The sequence below is a fragment of the Mastigoproctus giganteus genome, chromosome 7 (assembly GCF_048544385.1).
Source record: "Mastigoproctus giganteus isolate SK-2022 chromosome 7, ASM4854438v1, whole genome shotgun sequence".
NCBI classification, from domain to species: Eukaryota; Metazoa; Arthropoda; class Arachnida; order Uropygi; family Thelyphonidae; genus Mastigoproctus; species Mastigoproctus giganteus.
The window spans coordinates 64,483,645-64,503,456 of NC_143581.1; the positions used below are offsets into that span (position 1 = coordinate 64,483,645).

At 35.9% G+C, this 19,812-nt stretch overlaps 1 long non-coding RNA gene across 1 annotated transcript in view; it reads right to left on the minus strand.

The window, feature by feature from the left end:
* Nucleotides 1–2,488: 2,488 nt before the first annotated feature.
* The window catches only part of LOC150082965 (uncharacterized), a 58,356-nt gene continuing 41,032 nt past the window's right edge, over nucleotides 2,489–19,812 (minus strand). Inside the window, exon 2 of the long non-coding RNA XR_016547145.1 lies at nucleotides 2,489–3,245. This is a non-coding gene — a long non-coding RNA (uncharacterized LOC150082965). The remainder of the gene's footprint in view (nucleotides 3,246–19,812) is intronic.

Consider the following 19,812-nt stretch of genomic DNA (forward strand, 5'->3'; position numbering starts at 1 on the left):
ATATATATATATATTTAATATTTTATATATATATATATATACATACAGAGAGAGAGAGAGAGAGAGAGAGAGAATCATCTAACAGGCAGAAAATTGAGTAGGGGTGCCGCAAAATAAAATAAATTACTTAGGGTGTCGTTATTAAAAAAATGTTGAAAACCAGTGTTAAACTAATGAGAGTAAACTGCAATTTTCAAATAGTTTTTATTTATTTATTTTTTTAATGTGAGAGTAAATTTCAGATTTCGTGTGTCTGAAAACTGTTCTAAATGTGGATATGAAAAGCTATTTCCTGTAATGTGGGTGTAATGGTTTATGAGAGAAATCACTTAACTGCATTTTGTAAGTCGATTGAAGTTTATTATATTGTAACATTAATATAGTATCATGTTTCAGAGTGTTAGCCATTTACCTGGATAATCTTAATTGTTAATTTCCTGTGTAAGTAATTTTATTTCAGTGGCACATGATTTACTGACTATTAATTCAAATGTACTATGTGATTGAAGTCAATGTGACAGGAGCATATAATGTTAATTTTTGCTCTGGATCGCTTAAGTCACATTTATAAATAACAGAAAATTTTATAATATTGCAAAGTATTACACTTCCCCACCTGGCTACTTCATAATGCCACCCAACTGGCAAAATTTCTAAAAATCTGCAAAGAGCAGTTGATGGGGGAGGGTATCACCTGTTATTGTATTAATTGTTATACTGGAGTTTTTCCTTCTTATTTCTCGGGTTTCTCTGGATGCCACGTCTGTGTTGCGGAACGCTTTTCCTTCCTTGGACACTTATTCCCGATCGTAATCCCAGTATAATCATGTGACTGTCTAGTGGTTTTTTTATATTAGGACAATGGTTGCAGCCCCCAATAATCCTACCCAACGGAAGGGAATAGGGATTGCAGCTTTGACCAGGGCACTGTGTTAATACCCAAAACCATTCCAGTTATAGTTAGGAGTTGAGCACCGCAATATAAGCTCTTCTATTCTAATTCTCTACTTACTTATTCGTGTGAATGGAGGATATGTCTGAGGCATATGTTTAAACAAACATGGTTTAATGCAATATACTATAGAAATGGTACATATATAATAACTACCGCCCTAGTGGCAGTGACAAGCAAATCCTAAATCATTTGTTACAGTAAGATAAATTGACTTTATGGAAGTATTTAAGAGTTCTTAGCATTATTGATATTTTGGTAATTCATGGGCTGTTCACATAGGTGTTCTTTGTGTGGATAACTCATCTCAGGCAAGGACTGGCATGTGGCATAATAGTTATACAAACACGATGGGTGGCAGTACTAAACTATTGCGCATAAGCTGTGTTTTAACTTATTGTACACTGTTTTATCTATCGTTAATTGTGATAGACGACCATTTAAGTGATCTGCTATTTAAGACAGCAGCATTAGGGTATTCTATACTTAATCAATGCTAACATAATTTGTTATATTACTGAGGAGTAAGGTTTATGTATAGCTGTAGGGATAACTTACCTAAATAAGGACGACTCATTCTAGGGGGGGGGGAACTTGGCGAGGGGATTCCGTGCTTTCTCGGTCTTCCTTCGGATTCTGCTTCTTCACTCACACATTCTGTATCTCCTTGTGCTGTTCTTCAAACTTCCGTCTGTACAGTCATTCTGTAACGTTATTTCCGTTCCCAAATTTTCTCACTCTCTCTCTCTCATACTGACTACCAACCGACTGCTCCTACCAAAACCAACTCTCCTTTCGCTCTCTCGTCCACCAGGGTATATCCTCCTTATCGCATGAACCTTCGCCTCCCCAGAACCCGGACAAGGGTGGGGCACTCCACTCACGCTGTCATATGAGACAAGCTGAAAATATTTGCCAAAGAGAGCAGAGCTCGTATTTTCGTGGACTTGTGAACTTACTTCTGCGTAGCGACCGTTATCTCGAGTTAAGAAAATAATGGCAAAGGCAATTTGTAACTGTGAAAGCGACTAAGTTGGATAAGAGTCCGTCACTAGCGAATTTAACCATCCTATATTTGTCAAGAAACTGATAGCGGTTAGTCATGTTAGATTGGTATTCATATTTTCTGCTGAAAGCCAAAGCAACTCTTTAGCAAAAAGGGGCACAGCAAAGGGGGGAAAAGGGTAATGCATGGGAAATATCTGTAAATTAATAAGAAAAATGTGGGCATTTTACATAATGTATTTTATATATATCTGTATTAAACGAAATTAAACATAGTAAGTGTTATTACTTGCAAAAGATTGTTTAGTTCTGAAGTTACTTAAGTCCATATTCATTTTCATAACTGTTGGAAATGTCTTGTGGAAGGGTGGGAGATCTGAGATATAACCTAATATGCTGTGACCCTTTCTTATAGCAACTGACATACATTGTTGTTTATATTTATTTTTATTTTAAAGGTTACTACATTTTGCTCATTTTTCGGCTATCTTCTTTTTTTGAACCTGCCATTTTCTTTATTTTTATTTATCATATTTATTATAATATGCATATATTTGCATCCATTGCTGCTGCTTTGCGCACTTCGGTGCATTTGCCATATCCAGTTTATTTAACTTTCTGATGTTCTATCTGTTTTTACTCTTTAATACAATCTCTTATATAACACACACACACACACAGTGTTCTCCCCAGGACAGCCTGGTTAAAATTTTAAGCAATTCTCATGGTACCGTATGGTACTGATCTCTATCAGTATTAATTCGAACATACTATGTGATTGAGGTCAATGTGGCAGGAGCATATAATGTGTTAATTTTTGCTCTGGATTGTTTAAGTCACATTTAAAAATAACAGAAAATTTTATAATATTACAAAAGTATTACACTTCCCCACCCAGCTACTTCATAATGCTATCCAGATGGCAAAGTTTTCTGGGGAGAACACTATATATATAGGCTTCAATTGCTATGATACATTTCTTGTAATGAAGTGTCTTGAATTTGGTTCCCACAACAGGAAGTGATTGTATGCAACACGCAGTTACAGCTGAATAATGCTATACCTTACATCCTTTGGTATTGAACACTGTTTTTGTTCCTCTTGTATACATGATTATTGCTGAAAACATGTGGCAAAGTACAGATAGAAATGCTGGAATATTGTATTTCATAAGTATTGCTATTAAACACTAGTGCTATAGTAGAAAGGCTCTTCACATCTAGCCTCTTCTTTCCTCAAGGATTGCATGGCAGTTTTGGAAAAAAAAGTTTGTTTTTCTTGGGGAAATCTGCAACACAAAGTCTAAAATAAAAAAAAAAGCACAGAAGGATTAATCCAGTTAAAACTGTATAATTACATCTTACGTCCTTATGAAGTGAGTGTTTTATTTCACTAGTGGGAAACAAAACTCATCATTTCAAGAGGATATAGCTCTTTTGTTTCTAATGTTATTTGGTTTCAACATCTGATTTGCCAGACTAAAGAAAGTCTTCAATTAGCCTTAAGTAAAATTTTTGTTTTAAATTTGTCTCACATAAATTTCTGCAACTTTTCTATGCATTACTGAAATTCAAAGAAAAGAAGCAGATCAAGTGTTGAAATTGTTAGAGAGGCACTCATATGTTGTACAGATCCACTTATGCTAGTTTAAACCTTGAAATGTGTATATACAACAATGTGGAATACTGTTGTATTGGATGCTGATTCCAAATGTGTTTTTTTTCATTTTCCTTCTAGCATGGCTCGAGGGCTAGCATTTTAGTGATGAGACTGATTTTCCACTCAAAATAACCTATTCAGCGATCCTACATGAATATAATTATTTCTTATTATTTATACATTCATATTCATATAATTGTTGGGATATATATCCTTGTTATTTAATAATTTGTTTGCTTATAAATTCTTTCAGGTAAATGTGGTAAATGTTTTCAGGTAAAACCCAGTGAATTAACACATCTGTCATCATGCTTTGAAAATGTAAAAATAACTCCAAATTCTGCTGGCTCATTTCTAAATGAGCCACAACAGCAGTTATATCTTGGCTGTCCTCTTGACAACCAAAATAAGATGTGGGTACCACATTATTTCTGATGTTTGTTTGAATGGATTATATGACTGCTTGAACAAAAGGAAAATGCCTATGCCATTTTCATACCTATAATGTGGAGGAAGATAAAAAATCTATCACGATGATTGTTACTTTTGTAATGTGAATGTAGCTGGATTCCCAGTGAAGAATAAGCACAAGATTGTTCATCTGAATTTGAATTCAGTAATGATACCAATTTCCCATGATGGCAGTATGCCAATTCGGGTGTCTCCACAGCTTGGACTTCATCCATAGCATTCCACTTCAGACAGAGACCCTGAGAACTTAAGCAGATTCTTAGTATACACCTCATGAAGAAACAGTGCAGCCAGAGCTGTTTACCCAAGGTGAGTTGAATGACGTCCTTAGAGATCTAGTCCTCTTCAAAGCTAAAGTTGAACTTCTTGTTTTGAGATGAAAAGCATTTCACCAAGAAGTTTTTCACTATTGAAGAATAAAGGGTTAGTGCCATTTGTTGCAGTTAAGGTCTGCTGCTCTGCTACTACCATGATATCTGAGATTTTAGGGAATTGTGAGTTCCCATGACATCTGAAAGGTGCCTCTTTATCAACTACTCACATTGAAGTTTGAAAACTGTTTTCTTGCATAAGGGGAACTTAAAGCCATCCATCCCATTGCCTGCTTTGTCTAAAGGAGACATATTACAACATAAAGATACTGCCAGAAGCAGTTCTGTACAGCACTTCATCATTAGCATTATAGAGGCATATGATGCAAGAAAGCAAGCTTATGCAGCATCAGCCAAACAAAAAAAAAAAACACTTCCACTTCATCCCTCCGTTCGTTCAAAATACCTGTCCAGCTGAGCCTTAAATTTATTTAGGCTATCAACTTCCACAACAAGGGATGGAAGTCTGTTCCACCAACCAACTACCTGCTGGCTAAAGGCAAATTTCTGCCCATCTATCCTACATCTGTCTTTCCTCAATTTGAATTTATGCCCTCTCAGGTGATTATTCTGAGCAAGAGGAAGAATCCCATCAGCATTGAGCATGCTCAAACCATTCAAGGCTTTATACACCTCTATCAGATCACCTTGCCGGTGCCTAGTCTCCAGACACTGTAATTTGCAAAACTTAAGCCTTTCTTCGTAAGAGCAACCCTTTGTTCCATTCACTAATCTTGTTGCCCTTCTCTGTACTCGTTCCAGCAGCTCTACATCCTTCTTGAAATGACGCCCCCAGACCTGTATACAGTACTCAAGGTGTGGCCTGACCATTGCCTTATACAAGGGAATAATCACCTCCTTATCACTGCTAGAAAAATTCCTGTATATCATTGACAAGACACCATGAGCTACTCTTGCCGCCTGTCTGCACTGCTCAGAGAACTTCATATCTGCCTGCACAATTACCCCCAGGTCCTTTTCATTCTCTACCACTGTCAGTGTAGTACCACAGAGTTGATACATTGCTCTGGGGTTGCTGTTTCCCATATGTAATACTTTACATTTGTCAATGTTAAACTTCATTTGCCACCTCTCAGCCCATCTGCTCAACCTTTCCAGATCCTTTTGCAGCAGCATAGCGTCAGTAGTGTCCTTAACAACCCTGCCAACCATTGTATCATCTGCAAACTTGGACATTAAGCTTGATATTCCATCATCAATATTATTTATAAATACAGAAAACAATAACGGACCCAACACTGAACCCCGAGGGACTCCACTAATAACATTAGTCCATGATGAGCAGTGTCCATTGATTACCACTCTGTCTTCTCCCCCTCAACCACCCCTTTATCCATAGCAGCAATTTGCCTCCAATGCCACTGCTCCAATTTGTGCAGCAGTCTTCCATGTGCAACAGTATCAAAAGCCTTTCTATTTTCAACTTTATGTTGAAAAGGAATGTAAAGAATTTATTTTGGAAAGGAAAGAAAGGCAGTAAATTCCTTTCTTCCATTTTAAGCACATATGTGATTTCTTGCAAAACTAATTTTTTTGGAAGAAAACAATGACTTAGATGATAAAGACTGTATATGATAGATGAAAACTGTTATGTTTTATTTGCATTTTTAAATTTTATCATGTATATTTTAAATGATTTTATTTAGCATATCTTAACTGATTTTACAGTGTCTTAATAAGGTTATTTTGTAAATTTTCAATTCATAATAAACTTTTTCTTCTCAAATGTCTGCAAGAAATCATATATATATATATATATATATATCTGATTCCTGACTTTAGAGGGTTCTTCAGTTATCTTTAGGCATGCTGGTTCCCAAACTGACCAATGGCCACTTCACACATTTTACCATAGCTTATGCTTAACAGTGTCTTTACTGCTGTCTCATTACCCCACACGTGGTGCTCCAGGAGCCCTACACACATATGGGTAGAGTTCAGGGATACCCAAGAGGCTATAAAATAATAGAATACACCTCAGATGTCTCTTCTACAGCAATAATTAAAAATACTGACCTTACAGTCACGAAGGTGGGTCACCTCTGCTCCCCAGTGGCAGTGTGTGCCCATATCACCAGTGCACTAGGACAGTTCTATATTATATCTCTTTATGCAAGACCAGGTAAAGACATAAACCTTACTATAGATTACTTACAAGCAGTTATAAATTTGTTACCTACTGCAAATATCATAGTGTGTGCTGATGTCAATTGCTGGTCAGCCTTATGGCATAGCCATATAGAAGACAGAGCAGGCACACACAATGGCCAGATATTATCAGACTTTATAGCCACCTCACCCTTTCAAGTGATAAATCAACCTAATAACTTACCAATTCAATAGCCTATAAAATTACAGACTGGTATGTACAGCTAGCATGGACCACATCACATCATAGAGCCATCACCTTCAAACTAAACAGGCAATTGCAAACAATCCAACACTCCTTATATACAGCAGCTGAACTGCAAAAACAGGAAAATGAGTGGTCTAAATCAGGCACACAAGCACTGACTACACAAACATTTTAACAAAAACAGCAAACCTGTCTATCCCACGGAAAAAACCGAGGAAGCAGGCAGTCCTTTGGTGGTGCCCTGAACTGACTATACTTAGGAGAAGGGTGCACCAGGCGAGGAGAAATTTTCAAAAAACAAGAACATCTTGGCCACAAAATGAGGTCGATACACTTAGAGATTCTTACAGAACTCTCAGGAATCAGTATACAGCCCTCATAAGAGACATCTTTATTTTATTTATTTATTGTACTAGGCAGTATTAGTCAGCTTTCCCAGCATCCCTGCCACTGATCACAATACTGTATAGATATTTACAGGCTTGCATCACTAATTCCTGCTCCATTACAAGATATTGAAGTTTTGTACTTTATGTTCCCACACATGTATAAGACATTGAATAGCTGCAGTTCATATAAAATGAATTTGGAGTCCCTTCTACGGAAAGTAGCTAGTGAGAAATTTCTGTCAGTGCATACAATTTCAATGTAATGTCCAGTCTCAGAAAGAAGTCTTTTTAATAAATGAAATATTACCTGGAAAACTGAATTCCACACCATGGAAGTATTCTCCAAAGTAAATTGGAGTCAGAAGATGAACACAGATCTATTGCAAATGCTTCATCTTCATAAGCATCGAAATGTGTTTAGTTAGAGGCTGACATTTCCAATTGACTCGTCCAGTATACCGATGAAATCACCTAACCTCGTTGCGTACTCAGATTTGAAATACCACTCAGGAAAGCACCTGTCCTCGAATAAAAGAGCACTCAGTGATGAAATGTGGACTAACTAAGGATGTTTGTCTGGCCTATTTGTACCAGTCCTCTAGAATCATTAGTGATTATCTAGCAGCTGCCAAAGCTCATGCCTGCAGTATCAGGAACCACATCACACAGCTGTTGTTTGTGGCACAAGGAACTGCCTTGCTGTAATCTAATGATTGACAAATGAAACAGCTCACCTTAGGACAACATGTTGTAGGAACTGGAGACACCTTGGAATTACAATTTCAGTTCGATATAGCCGGAGGATAAAATCATGCAGCAATGATAATTCAAGAAAATGTTATAGGAGCTTTCACGGCATGTTTGAAATTGTTTTCAATATGATGTTGCATGGTTCATGTTTTAAGGAAGAATAGTCACCTACTACTGAAGAGGATGTTGGTTTTCACCTCCATAAAGGATACAGTAGAAGATGTGAGTTTTACATGAGTGTGACCTGTGGTCAAATCACCTCTTACAGTTTGATAGCTGACAGAAACATTCTACCTGTATCAGTTTGAGTCATGAAAACTTGAATATTTACATCTGTTTCACTCAAGAAAATTTGATATGCCATGGAGGTACTCAGCTAATTTTATCAGCATTGTTTTTGCTCCATTTGCAGTAGAACTTGTCGTCTCTTGAAAACTTGTACAGCAAAAGTTGGAAAGCCTCATAAGAGATAGGAAAAAGGAATGCTGGAGGCATTTGATTGGAACTACTGGAAACAGTAATCCTTGGGGAGTTGTCTATAGAATAGTGACGAACAAGCTGCAAGAGGAGATGTCCTAGAAACTACTGTCAAACCAAGTGGGACCCCAACCCTGTGTTGGACTGATTCTGTAAATCAGTTTCCAGAATTTACAGAATCAGTTTCTGTAAAACTGATTCTGTAAATCAGTCCAACAACTGGGGACCATTGCCCCACCCAGCTAGACATTATAAAAGAAAACACTGAATATGACAATGCCAATATTGAACCTCTATTTGACCCCAGGGGCTCACATCTGATGAGTATGGGCTTGGCAAACCCAGGGTCCTGAGCTGGATATCATCATTCTTCTCTTTCTTGGTGATTCCTTTCTACTTCTGACACTCTCTCTCTCTCTCTCTCTCTCTCTCTCTCAGGGTAACTCAGGGAATTTTTTTTTTTTTTTTGGCTGGTGCAGCATAAGCCTCAGGCTTCCTTGCATCATATGGCTAATAATAATAATAATTTACTATACAAGACTTAGAAATAGCACTATCTAAAACCAAAAACAATAAATGCCCAGGTTTTGATCTCTTAGAGGTTGAGATTATCAAAAAATTTGGGGAAATAGTACCAGACAAATTAATAGCCCTATATAATAACTGTGTGGCAGAAGGTATATTCCCAAAAATATGGAAAAAGCTGTATTAAGATTAATTCTCATAAACCCTGAGGAAACCTCCTACTTATCCCAAATCATATAGACCAATAGTCCTCCTCCCTGTACTAGGGAAAATATTCGAAAGACTAATAACAAAATCAGTATGGTTTTAAGTAGGGAAATTCTACAGAGGATGCCATGCACCACCTGTTGACAACAGTTAAAAACTCAGAGGAGAAATGCATGGGAAATCTCTATTGTTTTGCTGGGTATTTGACTCACTGTGGTGGCATAGATCCTTAGGAGACTCTTCCAGGCAAATGCCCCAACAAAATCTCTCAACAAAACATAAGAAGACGTCCACAAATCAAAATTAACACTACTATAAAAATAGTAACAGAACTAAAAATCTTGGAGTGGTCTTTGATTCAAAATTAACTTTTATTTCCATTTGACCTACTTGGCAAAGAGAGTGAGAAATTATGTCGGTATGAATACCAGGATCAGTCGAGCATACTGGAGGCTCAAAAGAAAGATCCTGGCAATCATATACCGTGCTGCAATGTTCCTACCTGATACCACCTATGGAGCCGATGCGTGGTTCACCTGTTTGGCCATAGTAAGAAATATGAATAAATTAGAATCGATACAAAGGACAATATTACTCATTATTACTAGAGCATATCACACAGAAAAACACCTGCACTACAGCTGCTGGCTGGAGCTCTCCCACTTTACCTGGAAGTAGCCAAAAGAGGCTTATATTATAGACTTAAAAAGGATATACCCATAGAATTTCTGGGGAATTTTTATAGCCCTTGATACACCTAACACTTTCAATGCTGAAAGAAAAAGAATAGCTACAAAGCTTCATGAGCTAAGGCAAAGAAAGTAGGAGCAGGAAACCAGAAGTCTAGTTACCAAAAGGTTTCTGCCACAGGTGGCAATGGTTAGCCCAAAGACACCTAAGTGGTATGCCCCTGGACTTTTCACAGCATTTATATTGACAGGTCACAGCTCCCTAAAGGCAAAGCTAACCTCCTTAGGGCTGACTGATGACCCAAACTACACCTGTGGCGAGAATGAAGGCTGCGCGCACATTCCATATGAATCTGATAGTATGAACCAGAGCTATAATGCTCAATACATTCTATGTTGATATCAATATTTGTAAAAGAATAAGAGAAGTTTACCTCAATATGATACATAGAACACTTCTATATGATACTCTCCCACAAATTAAAACGAAAACAATTAAAAAATCGAAACTCTTACATTACAGTAAGAAATAATTAATAATTAAAAATCAAATGAACACAATTAAAAATCAATATAATGCAATTAAAAATTAAGTAAAAAATTAATTTAACGAAAAAAATTGCAACACTGTTTTCCTTCCTGAAGCTCTGTGGTGATCTCAATAACTTTGAGATCACCACAAGGAGAATTCGCAGAATATTGTTTCCTGTGCTTACGGGATAGCTATTCTACCACAGACCATTACATTAGATGTGACTGGCATCAAGGAAGCATATATGAGAAAGGAATGAGTAGAGTTCAAAAATATTTATTGTATCCAATGAAGATTTCCTTCCCCTCTCCACATTAAACATGGCCTAATAAAGAATTTTGTGTGAAGGTGAGAGGCAAGACAAATTCAAGAGGATTTCAGTCAGTGGAATAACCAGAAAAAGTTGGCTCCCTAAAAATATTTGTTTTGGTAAAAATAAAAAATTAACAATACTGCAGTAAACATGTATTTAAAATCTTTATCAATACAATGTAAAAACAAAAATAATATTAAATGCTATAAATATAAAAATGAAAAATAAATTCTGAAAATTAAATAAAGTAATATACAGTTGACTTACATAATTTAGAATGGTTTTCGTCTAATTTGGCATTGGTGAAATCATTAATTAATTTAGAAATGTCCATTTCTTTCAGCTTCTTGCACTTCTATGCTAAGCAGTACTAGTGCTGATAGATGTTGTCCCATGGTGTGTCTCAAATAATTCTTAATTGATTTTAATTTCAAGAAAGAGCATTCTGCGGTTGATACAGTAATGGAAATTGTCAAAAATAATATCAATAAGGAGCACACTTCCGAAAAACCAGCACTCATATCGTAGTATTTTACTATGACTAGTTCTGCAAATTCGCGAATAGTTTTAAATTTTGCACTTTCACTTTTTAGTGACTTTACACAAAGTAGTAATTGCATTGAAAATGATTTTGAAAAGTCACTTGCACCTTCTCAGTATTTTTTATAATGGAATTTTCATCCATTTGGATTAATTTAGTCGGAATAAGAAATGCAAACAAGTCAGAAAATGTATTTAGTCCTTGAAACCTGTTGGGCAGTCTAAGTCAATTACATGATAAAAAAATGTTAACTTTAAAAGAGCAGTTCTGCATTTTCAAATCGGTAGACCTCTGCCAGTTCATCAAAATGTTTCTTCACAAATCGCCTCTGTTCATTTGCAAATTGACAAGGTCCCATTTCTTTGCAATAGATGATGCTTCCTTGACGATATTTTCAAATTAATTTCTTAATTTTTTTCACTTTATTACGATGTTTCTTTGACCAATATCCATATTCGTTCTTTGCAAAATTGTTGATGTTGAATTAATGTTGAACAGGATTTTTTTTTTTATCAGTATGGTGGTTAACGCAAATCAAAATTTTCAATATTATTTTTTTTTATCAGTATGGTGGTTAACGCAAATCAAAATTTTCAATATTATTTTTAATCCTGACGACTTTAAACTTTTCATTGCTTTTTGACAATTTTATTTAATGTCATTAGCAAATTGGGAAATCTCAATTTTATAGCAATTATAGATGCAAGCTGACTAGACCAACGAGTTGGATTTAATACAATATCGCATCAGGGATCTTTTTGACATATAAACTGCGGGGCATAGTCTCCGCAGGCCCAACCACATGGTCCTCCAGTAATACTCAGAATTATTATAGGTGCAATAGTAATACTATACTCAATAATAAAGATCTCCCCCCCCCCCCAAATAAGTGGGCCCCTATATGACTTTTGCTCCCACAGTCACAAATCCTTGGAAGCAGCAGCTATGCTAATACCACTTCACCTCTATTCACTGCAGTTTCGCTTGTGCTGTGCAGCTAGCTAACAATAAACATGCTTCGTGTGAAAAAAATTATTGTTCGTAGACATACAGTAGTAAATTTTATTATAAACATAACTAAAAAACTTACATTGGGTCTCATTTTGGTTGTCGGCCCCAATGCATTGCCATAGTTACGCCACTGATTTCAATACTTAAGTGAGAAATTTCCAAAAATCTATGTGAAATTGAAAGATGGAATCTTTGTGGGGCCTCAAATCAGAGAGGTTGAATTTGACGATCATTTTAACTGGAACGGAATTATAGTAGTGTCGAAAATCCGAACGTCAGTAATCCGAACGAGCCAGCATTTTTTTTTTTTTTTTTTTTTTTTAATGCTGGTGCCATAAAATAATTACAGTAAGTGCCAGTTATTGTGATCATGTTTATGAATTGAGTTTTGATTCTATTAAACATCAATTCTATTAAGCAAAACTCGGAGAAATATTATCCACAGGCTTTATGAAGATATAAAGCACTAATTTACACTTGTATTACCAAAATTAAACCCAATTAAATGATAAATGAAAATCAACAAACAAACTGAATGATGAATCGACAAACGATCAACCAAGTGAATACTGTCCAACTCAACTATTGCTGAAAAGAGTGAGAGATCTGGCAATAAAGAAACGAAGTTCGAGTGTTTTTATTTCTAAACTTACTAAACCTTTTTATTTTAGTCTCCAGAACAGTATTTTTGTTAAGTTTGCAAGTCCGAACTACCTCTGGTCCCAATTAGTTTGGATTATTGACACTACTGTATTTGGAAATTGCAGCATGGGTTTGTTGGGGAGGGGGAATTCTGTCTGAGCAATCTGATTAGCTACTGTGACGCAAATAATAATGACATATATTTGGACTTCATTACAGCTTTTGATGATGTTCCACATGAAAGAATGTTGTAATTGGAGCAGGCATTAGAGGCAAGTTACTACTATGGATAAAGGAATAGTTGAGTGGCAGAAGACAGAGGATGATTATAAATGGGCATCACTCTTCTTGGTCTGATGTTATTAGTGGAGTCTCTCAGGGTTCAATGCTGAGCCACTTACTGTTTACAGTATTTATTAACAACATTGATGGAAACCAATCAAGCATATCGTCTAAGTTTGCAAGATGAAACAAAGATTGGTAGAGTGATTAATGACAGGAATCAGAGCAACTACTGCAGCAAGACCTAGGTAAATTAGGCAGATGGACTGAAAAATTGGCAATTGATGCTAAACACTGGTAAATGCAAGGTACTGCATATGGGTAGCAAGAATCCCAGAATAAGATACCAGTTGGATGGTACCATGCTCAAGGTGGTGGTGAACTAAAGAGACCTAGAATAATTGTTGAGTCAAACATTAAGTTCTCTGAGTAGTGAAAACAGGCTTGTGGGGGTTTTGTCAATGATATACAGCAATACCTCGCTTAGCACGGCTTCAAACAGCATGGGTTTCACTATAACATGGTTTTCAATTAAGTTTAAGTCGAAAATTTACTGTGCATATTAAAACTCATTCAATAGCCTAGACACGTACTCTATATATATGCTGCAGTGCCAGCATATATGTAGAGTACGTCTACATATATAGCTCCCCTCATGTACGTCTACATACATGAGGGGAGCTATTGTCTCACATGCACATGTGACAATAGCTCCCCTCAGGCAGTCTGATGTAAAGTGCAACAGTGTTCAGTATTCTTAATTCCATCCTAATGAGACGATGTGACAGCTTTTCAAACTTTTCGTTTCACAATTTATTTTTTACCCCTTTAAATATGATCGAAAATATATCTGCATCTTGACTATAAATCACTGCCAACAATATGCAGCATGTTTCGCTCCATTTGGTAAATGATTTCACTGGATTTGAATCGCAGTTTCAGACAATTGCTGAAGACATTGTGCAGTTCGAAAAAGACTTGTGATTTGAAACTTTGGACACTGCCAGTGTACGTGACTGCATTGACTCACATGCAAGTGACTTAGATGATGCAAATCTCCTTGAAATTGACAAGCAAACTGCATATGAAATAGAGGAAAACAATTCTGAAGTGGTACCAAAAGAATTTTCAACAGAAGAATTGGAGAAAGTTTTTCAGGGGGTTGACATGGCCTGTGAGGTGATTATGAATGGAGATCCAAATGTTGAATGTAGCATCAAGATATGGCAAATTTTACAAGATGGGATCCGATGCTACAAAGACTTGTATGCTGAGAAAAAGAAGAGACAACTTCACTAGACTTTATTGTTGAAATACCTAAATGAACTACCACCTTTTTTAAAGCTTTTTTCTTATCTCTCATGATGTTGCCTTTTCATTAATAAAATTTTTGCAATTTTTTTTATTTTCAAATCCTTTTAATTGGCTATCAAGTGCAAATTGTTTATAGATTTATTATAATTTGTTTATAGACTGTGTTTCTCTAGTACACATTTAATTAAAATCCATTATAATTATACCTCAATCAGCACGGTTTCACATAACACAGAACAGTTTCGGTACCGATAATCAGTGCTATGCAGGATATTACTGTACAGGAATTTTTCCGGCAGGGACAAGGTGATTATCCCATTGTATAAGGCAGTGGTTTGGCAACATCTTGAGTACCGTATACAGGTCTGGCAGCCTCCTTATTCTATGAGATCTGCATCTTCAACTAAAGATCTCTAGAAAGGCACACAGAAGTGAAGCATACAAAGGTGTATTTATACCACAAAATATTTCAGTTTTGCAACTTGCACTATTTGGAAACTAGGCACTCTTGAGGAGATCTGTTGAACTGTTTAAGGTTTTAAATGGATTCATTTAACTTATTGGTAATGATGGTATTCTCTTTCTCATAATGTACACACACACAAGGGAAGATGAACTTAAATTGAAGAGGATGGCTGCAGGATAGATGTGCAAAAAATTGCTTTCCATCATAAAGCAATTGATTGTTGGAACAAACTACCATCTGATGTGGAAGTTAGTGGTTTGAATAAATTTAAGGAAGAATTAGACATTAGAGGGAACGGGCAGTGAGGTTGGTAGTTTTTTTTTTTTTGGCTGATGTGTATGAGCTTCCTTGCTTCCCACATTTACCAGTACTCCTACTAATAATAATAAATACTGAAATTATGTCCTTTCCACTTCTCTGCTACCTGTGCTAGAAAATCCAACCATAAATTCTGAGACTCCCCCCCCCCCAATCTTTTTCATGTTTTTTAGTTCAGGGTGACAAGTTCTTCATTGCTGTGATCACTGAACTAGCTTGTACTAGTTGCTCTCTCTGATCCAGAAAAGGCATATGGATATTCTTCAGCTAGTCTTATGGTGTCTGCCCTTCCAGGAATAGCTTAGATGTTCTTTGCATGTAGCTGTACTCCATGCTGGAGACAAGATTGGTCTCTAAGAAAGCAAAAGTTAATCCTTCCCCATGACCATAGCCATTTGAGTTCACCATAGCCGAGTGGTCAGGAGCGGGGGTGCAATAGTTACTCTTATGAAGAAAGGCTTAAGTTTTGCAAATTACAGTGTCTGGAGACTAGACATCTGCGAGGTGATCTGATTGAGGTGTACAAAGCCTTGAATGGTTTGAGCATGCTCAATGCTGATGGGATCCTTCCTCTTGCTCAGAATAATTGCCTGAGGGGGCAGAAATTCAAATTGAGGAAAGACAGTTGTAGGATAGATGTGCAGAAATTTGCCTTTAGCCAGTGTGTGGTTGATTTCTGGAACAAACTTCCATCTGTTGTTGTAGAAGTTGATAGCTTAAATAGATATCAAGGCAGAACTTAACAAACATTTGGAGCGAGTGGATGAGCGAAATGAGAAAGGTTTTTTTTTTTTTTTTTTTTGGCTGATGCCATATAAGCTTGCTTTCTTGCATCATGTGCCTTTGCTAATGCTAATAGCACACGCTCTTTGAGTAGACCAGGGTTCAAGCCACTGTCTGCTAAATATGGTCGTTCTGCCAACCTGCACTGGACCGTCCTGGCAGATTATGGTCCATTTCACTTAACATGAATCATTGAGGAGTCTTCCATCCTGTAGTGGATGAAAATGGCTGCTGTTTGCCTTTTTTTTTTTGTTAATGTGTTCTTGTCAGATCCTCCCTTCAGGGGCAGGAAATTATGATCAAGTAGATGTAGTGTGTTTAAGGATCTGAAAATTATAATTTCAACTGAAATTCTTGTATAATCCTAAAGGCTTTACTCAGTATCCTAAAGAGAAGAGATGAATCGATGTGGAAGGAGTGCATATTTGGTTTGGCAAGATGGGAGGCAGTGTGCACAGACACTGGGCACAAAATTAAATAAAAATATTAAGCAGTATTTTTGATAACAAAATTGTGAATTATTAATTATAATTAATTAGATTATTTAGTGATTATCTACTATTTTATTTGCAGTATTAATAAAATGGTTTATCTGATTCATTGCCTTATTTTTTTGTGAGAAAATGTATTGGTGCCAAAATAAAATCTTGCACAGGGCACAAGAATAGCTAATTATGGTATAAAACTAATTATGGATAAAAGTGTAAGTGTTGTGGAAGCATTTGGACTAATTGTGTAGACAGAATAAAAAGCCATGTATCACAATCTTTATAAAAGAAAGAATTACAAAAATTGCAAAATGATTCCTTCATTTCTTCATTATGAAAATTGTTGATGTTCATTGAGAAATTAGATTTATTAGTGGCTTTTTTTTTTTTAATGCAAATATTATTCCATTTAGTATTGTTAAACGTCTTTATTTCGATCTAATCTGGTCTAACCATTGCAGCCTCAATTGTCTTTTCAACGAGTCTTTGGCTGGATCAGTATGTAATGGGGTGACAAGACTCAGAAGTTGAAGGGAACAATCGATTTAAAAAAAAAAAGTGTTGCAAGGGATGGTGTAACATTAATTGAAGACGAGTGGATTAATATTCATAATGAAAAGTTTTAGTAGCATGCATTCATGATACAGCTAAAATCCTATTTCCTTGATGTTGTGCACAGTGCTGTTGTGAAGATTACAAATCATTACAATCAAGTAATGAAAGTGCATTTCAGAAAGCCAAGGGATGAGTGCTGCTGTGGAGGCAGTGCACTTATGACTGACAGTGTGGAAGTCATGAAGGAAAATAGACAACTGCTAGTTGGTGAGAATGATCAAAACATTCTGGTTTATGGATCCACCTCTTATTGGCTGAACTTGTTTGAACAAGCTATTAACCTGAAACAGTCATAAAATATATGGTGAAAATCTAGAAGTGTTTCAGAAACCACTATCTCTTAGGATAGCTTGGTTTCCAGTATCTGTCAAGCTGTTGCACAATACAGTGCGGAAAAGTCAGCTCAGTTGCACTGATACTTTACACAATAACAGATAATTGTTTGAGGATTATGCAAAAACCACAAAGATAAAATTGATACTGAGATTACCCATCTTATTAATGATTACAAATTAAATAATAATATACAAGCAATGTAAAGATTAGTCATTACACAACTTAATTCATTTGATGTTGGAATTAGACTTCAATAAGATGTAGGTACATATTGGTAATGTATGCTTTATTTGGTTCGGTCTTTTTAAAGAAATCTGTTTTCACTCACATGTTGATGCTGTAGAAAGAATGGAGAAAGTCTTGAAACTATACCATTATTAGTTTTCAGAGCATATGGGTGAATAATAGGAAAAAGGATTCTGCCCATATATTGTCTTAAAAGTCAGTGACTATATTTTTCTACTGATTGCATTTGAAACTGAAGTGCCATTTTCTAGTTGCTGACCTTTCAGGTTGAAGACTGAGAAACAATCCTTTTGACCCATTCTCAGTTTCACCATTATAAAATAATTCATAACAATTTTTTCTTTTTTCAAAACTATGTTAAAATCTTAATTTTTAAATTCTGTGAATTTCTGCTTACTTTTGTTAACAAATTGGCTGTCAGGTGTGCTAGTTTGTATTGCAGGATAGGAGCATGAGATAACATTGTTTGTGATCATACTTGCAAAAAACTCATTAACAATATTTTTCACCAAGGTGCCAAAGGAATATGTAAAATTTCAGAAGATATATAGGGAAGATTTTCCATTTATTGTAAGATCTGGAAAGGGTAACGCATTTGCTTTGTGTACTGTATGTTGATGTGATTTTTCACATCAACATACAGTGTAAATACAGTGTAAAAACATTTTAAACAGTGTAATTGGACGTTTGTAAACAAATAAGCATAAGGGCAAAATAGAAGGAAAGCATAAAATAGAGGTAGAATTTCATAGTGATGTCATACTTGCCAAGTGTTTATTTGCATTATGTGCAGTGGCGTCACTAGGAGGATGTGGACCGCACCAGGTGATACCAAAATGAATTTGAAGCAGAAGAGTGTTGAAAGTGAATCCAGCAATGATATACTGTAAATGAGATGAGTGATGTTAAGGAGAAAGATTTGCAAATTTTATGTGATGTTTCTTTCTGGGAGATACCAGTTCCAGATCATTTTTGGGTTGAAATCATCGAAAGGAAAGTTCTGATTTAGTTGAGATGTTCATGAAATGCTTGTGTATTTGTTCCTGTTTATTTTTTTGGTATTATTTCATTTATGAGTATATTTGGGCCGTTATTGATTATGCAAACCTAATTCATTAATGTATTTCATGTAACGGTAAAGTTTAATGTTCAACTGAACATAATTTTGGTGTAGTTCTTAAACGTTTTTACTTCTAATTCTATTGTTTTCTTACCGAATTCACTTTTAACCACATAAAACTATGTAAATGTAAATACATTTAGGCTGTGTGTATGATATTTTAATTTTGCTAGTTTATTTCACTACTATTGCCATCACATTCAGTGATATATGGGAATTACGATTTATGAGTAACATTAGTACAAAAAACATTACTAAGGATTCTGTATAGTCTGGTATGGGAGGAGGTCCATGGGGGGGTGACACCATGAGTTACCACACTGGGTGACACCAACCATAGTGACGCCACTGATTATGTGCACTATGATTTGCATCATGGAACATAATCATCCTCTGAGTTGTGCTAATCATATAGGTGCATTATTCAAAAATGTTTCCTGATGGTGAAAAAAATAGCAAAAAAAACCCTTGAAGAACAAAAACAGCAGGCATTGCTAGTGAAATCGCACGGATAGGGAAGGAAGAGTTAGTGATGGTTCTGAAAAATGTGCCATTTTCTTTTTACAGATAAAAGTAATTAAAGTGATTCCAAGCTGTATCCTGTCCATTGTTGATCTTTTGTAATGAAAAAATTATGAAATTGAAGGCAGTTTGCTCTCTGTGCTAGCATTGGAAGCTGATGCTACAGGATACAATGTTGAACATTTTTGAACAACCTTGAAAGCATGTGGTATTCTTTAAAAACAGGATAACCAACCCACAGCATGCATGCCACCTATTACCTGTATAGCTCTTGCTAGTGGCACAGATCCAAATGTGCATTGGGGAAAGGGAAAAAAAGAATGATATAACTGATTTTTAAAAATGAGAAATTAACTTAATATGCAGCATAGTTTTCCAAAGTGGATATTATATTGTTCCTAAAGTGCATTG